We start from the raw sequence: 6,834 nt of genomic DNA on the forward strand, positions 1-6,834 counted from the left end.
CACTATATGGTTTTGCGCCGAATTTCCCTTGAATAATCTAAATGAAAGAAAGAAAGATTGACGTAGGTTTGACACTGCGCCAGAAGTGCTAGTTGCTGTGCAAAATCAGCTTCTTGCTGGTGCTAAGATCTGCACCAGAAAGTCAAATGGCTGTTCCACCACTGCACAAGGTATTTTACATTTTCTCGTCAACGCAGCATAAACTGTGCTCCACTGCCTCAACTATTCTCTAGCACTCCAACTGGTGCCCTAAAGGACTGCTTCATGGTTTCAATTGAAAGTTGTAGTAAACGGATGGGTTTCGCAAGCAATAAGTGACTCATTGTACGAACAGTCGGTGCCATTCGGAGAGATGTGTGCCGTATCATCGAATGAATGCTGCTGCAGGCCACTGTGGAACATTTATTAGCTTGGCCCTTGGTCTTGAACAAGAACATATTTTCCGCTAAACTACCGGTCAAGTATTCGCAAAGTGTATACTATTATTGGCCATACAGCTTATTGTGTGTCCATCCATTCATTACCAAATACACCTGCTTCCAACACTGCGGGTGCGTCCCCTAAACATGCAAAATCATCGTCCTGTCTGACTGACCCAAATTTGCAGCAATAGGTTAGAGCATGTGATCTGTTGGCACTCTAAACAATACCTAGATGAAGACAACATGCTGTTTGGAATCCAGCATGGTTTTATGGAAGTCTTTAACTGTCACTCAGCTTATTTCCTCATATAACAACTTAGCAGTTAATAACAGGGAACAAATAGAGGCAGTATTTTTTAGACTTTGCCATTGCCATCGCCTTTAATTAAGTGCGTGAACTTAAAGCTGCATGAAGGTTTACGCAGTCGAATAGACACCAAATCTGTGCATTTTATCAGAGCCTATATTGAAAACCGTGTTCAGTACATCAAAGTCGGCAATCGTATTTGAGGCATTTCCTTTCACGTCAGGTGTAGCATAGGATAGGGGTCATTCTTGGGACCTTCTCTGTTCTTAATAGTCAATGACATAGCAAATATGGTTGGATGTATTGTGCACAGTAGTTAAATCACAAGCTGATGAAACTAAGCTCAGCAATAACCTTGATAAAATTCGCCACTGGTGTGAAGGGTAGGAAATGAGCTTGAACATTAATTAGTGCTGTGTTATGAAGATAAGCAGCAAGGAGACACCTTTACGCCTATTGGTAACAACGCCTAACAATGTTTCTACTTAGTACCTCGAGGTAATTCTAACAGAACACATGAGGTGGGACAAGCATATTGAAAACATTTTCATGAGCGCTCTCAGAAGTTTATGGACCTTTGCCGCAGTTTCAAGGGAACCCCTATACAGGTAAATGTATAGGGGCGTTCGCTGTGCTGTCAGACCTAGCTATGAATATGCATAAGCTTTGCGGGATCCATATGCCAATAAAATATTGTTAAATTAGAATTATTACAGGAAATAGAAGTTAGGTTCATCTGCAAATGCTGCAGAAAAACTGATAGTGTGTCGCAGATGCTGAGTACTCTCCATCTTGAATAGCTACAGGGAAGACGCGCTAGACAGGCTATAACTCTTGCATTTAGTGTACAACAGAGTCCAGCATTATGAAATAATTTTACCTGTGTACTGCTTCTTGTGCCAGCATTTGTCAGTACCACAGTAGAATTATACAGGGCCTATGTGCTGTGAATAATGCTTATAGATATGCAGGGTGTCTACCAAGTTGACATTTCCAAATTCCCCGAGTTTTCCAGGTTTTCCCTGAGCACCTTTGCAAAATTCCCTGAATGAGCCAGAACTTTGTTTTATGTCAAGGCAGGCTGACATCATGTTGCTTAGTGCTGTCACTCTAGTAAGCATGTTGAAACAAAAAAAGACTAAATCCAGGCAGGCTGACACCATGTTGATCAGTGCTGTCACTCTGGTAAGCATGTTGAAACAAAAAGATGACTAAATCCAGTTTGAATAGTAAGGAGTAATATCTATTTCATTTAAAAAGAAAATAGAGGGCATAGCGAAAAAAATAGCAAAACCCATTCCAAATTGTGTCGAACATTTTCAAATACGCGTGAAAAGGAGATGCATGCATAAGTAAATATTTTTGAATATGAGCTATTTCTATCAACTGATAGCAAGCTTATCGGTATGAGGCCTGAACTTTGTCACGACTAAGAATCTCTCTGCAGCTGGAAATTCAACTTCAACTGTCCTGACATACTCTCAGTCCATGCACAACATCTCAGTGTTGGGTTTCACTGCTTTAAAGAGTTTATTTTGGTTTCAATGAGGGACACCTACATCTCGGTGTCAGCCAACACTGTTTTTTGAGCTCAAGCTCCTTCAAAGAGGTGGCGGCACGCTTCCTTTCCCGTTAATTCCTCCGTGCGTCGGTCCTTTCTGTTCTCATCCTCCTCCTGCCACGCGTTCACCCCATGGATCATTTGAAGCATCGTCTTGGTCAGTTGTACAGTCAACGTCCGATTTTTCGGACTCCCTGGGGCCGCAAAAACATCCGAAAAATCGGGCAGTCCGAAAAAATGAGTGCATGCCTTTAACTGCCTTTAAGGGCTAAAATTGCCACAGGCACGCCCGAAAAAGCTCTTAAGGCCTGCCAGTACACTCATTAGGCATATCGGTGCTCGTACTGGACAGGAGATGGAGTGCACGCGTGTATAATTAAGGAATACATACTGTGTCCCATGACAATTGCTCCTTCCCACGTTTATCCTTCACCGCGTAACACTTCTGTAGTAAGGCAAAGCTAACTTTCGGAGACGCATTACGCAACGTGTTATGCTCTGCGAGCTTCGAAGCCAATTGCGAGGATTACAAAGGCGGAGTCGGTGCCATTGCTGACAACGGCGAATTCTTTCAATGAAAGCACAGCACCGCACGGCAAGAAGCTTAATAGCGAACGTAGAAGCGGCTAGGCCTAACGTCGCCGCGGTGATGGCTACGGCTGCCAGCGGATCTGCGTGCAAGAGTGCCGGTTCGAGGCGGCGTGATAATCAATATGGCGGCGGTGGTGGCTTTGATTAATGTGAGTTGAGACATGCAGTCAGGGCAATAGGCATTGACTATATGGAGTACGTGGTGGTGCCGCAAAGCCATGCGAATTATAGGGCATGTTCGAAAAATCGGACGTCTGGAAAATCGGTCGTTAACTACTCTGGCAATACCTCGTGCCGATGACACGGCGTCAATGACGATACGTTGCAATTCCTCCGTTACTGGAGCCAGCATTAACACGACTTTCGTTTCCTTTCAATAAAGTTACAGCTAATTTTCCCTGATAAAAGCACAAATTCCCTGAGAATTTCCGGTTTTCCCGGTTGGTAGACACCCTGAGATAGTAATTTTTTTCTCAGACTAAAAATGGAATGAATAGTCTAAGAGTTGTTGAAAGTAGATATGTTGTCATATTTGTGATTTGTATTGTTTGGCTATAATACTGTTTTCCAATGTTTGTGTTTTTTGTCCCTTGATTACATTTTTTGTATATTCATTCCTCCTTGGACTCAAATGAGTCGGCAGCATTTATAAATAAATTTCAGAAATGTAACTATCTACCACAACAGACAATACCGTGAAACCTAGTTCGAGATGAAGTGCTGCTGTTCTTAATTTGGTCATCAGGCCCATGATGGTATTACTGAATGTTTGGGCTGTCGCACTTGACTGCAATGGCAGCTTGCACTAATACCATGCTCCTAGTCTTCTCACTATATCTTAGTTAAAAAATGTTTTAAGCAAAAATTTGTGCAAATTTCATAAACTTGGCCATTGAGCAATCATAAAAATATATTCATGTTTTCCAAATCGATATGGTTGACCTGCTGTGCTCTGATTTGATGTTAAATCACTACCAAGACATTGAATGGAGAAAAGACTGATCTTTACCACTACTATGTAATTTCATTTCTTCGGCATTTTATAATTAGCTTTTTATTTTTAAGTGAAAAGCATTACTCAGGTGAACTGTCTTATTCTCTTGGTGCAGCATTGAAGCATACCAGCTGTCCAGCAAATGCAGATGGTGCACTTACATGAAGGATACCACCACCGCTGTAACTCCTGTGTCCTTGAGATGGATAAACTGATCTGAAGTGCTCACCAGGATCCATGCAGGCCAGCGTGTGTTTGAATTCCATTTGTGCCCTCAGAGCTTCTCGCGAACGTTCAAGCTGAACACTGCACATTCCTGCACACTCACACAGCCAAAAGGCCATTTCAGTGTCCTTCACGCTCTCGGAGCTTCTCACAAAAAGTTATTCTAAAGCAACACCTGTGCATCCACAGAGGGGAGATGCCATTTCATTGCCATTTATGCGCTAAAAGCTTCACGGTGAAGTCTACATTGAAGGAACACCTGCGCATTCACACAGGAGAGAAGCCATTTCAGTGCCCTTCGTGCCCTCGAAGATTCAAACAAAAGAGTACTCTCAATCGACACCTGCGCACCCACACAGATGAGAGGCCATTTCAATGCCCTTTTTGCCCTCAGAGTTTCTCACGAAAGAGTGTTCTGAACCAACACCTGCGCACCCACACAGGCGAGAAGCCATTTCAATGCCCTTCGTGCCCTCAGAGCTTCTCACTGAAAAATTCTCTGAACCAGCACCTGCGCATCCACACAGGAGAGAAGCCATTTCAATGCCCTTCGTGCCCTCAGAGCTTCTCACGAAAGAGTACTCTGAACCAACATCTGTGCACTCACACAGGTGAGAGGCCATATCAGTGCCTTGCATGCCCTCTGAGCTTCTCACAGAAGAATGCTCTGAACCAGCACCTGCGCACCCACACAGGCGAGAAACCATTTCAATGCCCTTCATGCCCTCAGAGCTTCTCACTGAAAAATTCTCTGAGCTAGCACCTGCGCACCCACACAGGAGAGAAGCCATTTCAATGCCCTTCGTGCCCTCAGAGCTTCTCACTGAAAATTTCTCTGAACCAGCACCTGCGCACCCACACAGGAGAGAAGCCATTCCATTGCCCTTCGTGCCCTCAGAGATTTTCACAAAAGAGTAATCTGAACCAGCACCTGCGCACCCACACAGGAGAGAAGCCATATCAGTGCCCTTTATGCCCTCAAAGCTTCTCACAAAAGTCAACATGGAAGGTTCACCTGCACTACCACTGATGTGAGAGGCTGTTTCAGAGCCGTTCATGCCGTGAGACCTTCTTGTAGAAGTCTGCATTAAACCAACAGCCACGCATCCACACAGGCGGGCGGTCATTTCAGTGCCCTGCATGCCCTCAGCAATCCTCAAAAGTCCTTACTGAAGGACCACTTGTGCATCCACTCAGCAAGAAGCCATGTCAGTGTTCATGTACTCGGATGTACTCATGGAAGTTCGCACTGAACTTCACTTCCACTAATGTGAGAGGCTGTTTCAGGGTCCTTCATGTCCTGAGAACTTGTGGAAGTCTGCACTGAACCGACACCTGCTCGTCCACACAGTCCGTAGTGAAGGATCACCTGTGTATCCACTCAGGGAGACGCCATGTCAGGGCTCTTCATGTCCTCAGTTACTTGCAGAAGTTCACACTGAACTGACACATGCACAACCCACATATGCGAGAGACCGTTTCAGTGCCACTTCTACCGCCAAACCTTCGGACATAAGAGCCACCTTAATAGGCACCTTGCCACCACAAGTGCACGTGACATGTGCGGTGCAGCAGCGCTGAGTTGTGTGCACTCCTCATTGTTCCTTCTTGCTTTTCATGTTTTCCTTAGTTTTGTCATGGAAACTCAGCATGTGTAATGTGTAGTTCTACACTAGGATAAACATAGTAAGTCTTCACTTTTCATTATGTTTAAGCTTTGTTGCAGACAAGCACTTCTCTCTGCATTGAAGCGTTTAACTGCTCTTTACTAAATCAGTTGTGAGAGTTCGTTTTGTGCACTAAATAAAATTTGGGATTGGGTTTTGTTAATTATTGATATTTCAATACTTGCACTAATAGCATGTAACGTTTCATTCGCATTTGTGCTGAACACTTAGAGAATTTGAGTGGCTATTTACTATTGCTATGTAATGCAGTTAAAACCTTTTCTCAGGAATTGAAATTATGCAGTTATGTGCTTTTTTGATTCCTGCTGATTCAACTGGTTTCAGTGATACTAAATGCACTGGTATGAAATATTTTACCCATGAAGATCTGTGCAGACATTTGAGAACCTTGAAAATTGCTTCATAATAAAATACTTTTCTTATGGATTGAAGGCCCTTTAATTTTTATGCATCCTTAGCCATTTCAGTGTTTCTTTCTCCCCCCCCCCAGATAATATAGAAGTACATGGATGATGACAAATGCACTCTTAGTATGGTTCTTGCACTCTTTTCGTTTTCTATAACCTACTTGACATTTGTTCAATGAGAAAGCCAGTCATTCTAGATGCACTGTTTGACCAAGTGGTCACTGCGGTTGGGTGCATAATAAAAAAGGCAAGCAATGGAGATAAACACGACCTAGTCCTCACTTTAACCGAATGTGTTTGCATGAGAGTCAGCTTTCCTCAGCTGTCCAGTCAGGCTATTCATTCTGAACTCTAGATATTTCAAAAGCCAGCCATATGGGCATAGCCCATATTTCTGTCATGGGAAACTCAATGCGCGAAGTGCTGATAACATCAATATAAATTGGACAACAGTGCAAACGCATTCACAAAGTGCCATGACTGCAGCAGTCCACATACAGCCTACTCTGGATCATGTGTAATATTAAAAAGGACAAGGTAATCTAGGTAGAACTTAAAAAAAATTGTCTCGCAGTGCATAGAGGACGTGCATAGTTTTCAGGTATTAACTAGGGCGATGCAATTCACTGGTGCTGGTAT

General features: G+C 43.4%; 1 pseudogene; it reads left to right on the plus strand.

Moving 5' to 3' along the window:
• Positions 1–4,296: 4,296 nt before the first annotated feature.
• LOC142588915 (uncharacterized) lies at positions 4,297–6,007 on the plus strand (annotated as a pseudogene).
• Positions 6,008–6,834: the final 827 nt, after the last annotated feature.

The sequence above is a fragment of the Dermacentor variabilis genome, chromosome 7 (assembly GCF_050947875.1).
Source record: "Dermacentor variabilis isolate Ectoservices chromosome 7, ASM5094787v1, whole genome shotgun sequence".
NCBI classification, from domain to species: Eukaryota; Metazoa; Arthropoda; class Arachnida; order Ixodida; family Ixodidae; genus Dermacentor; species Dermacentor variabilis.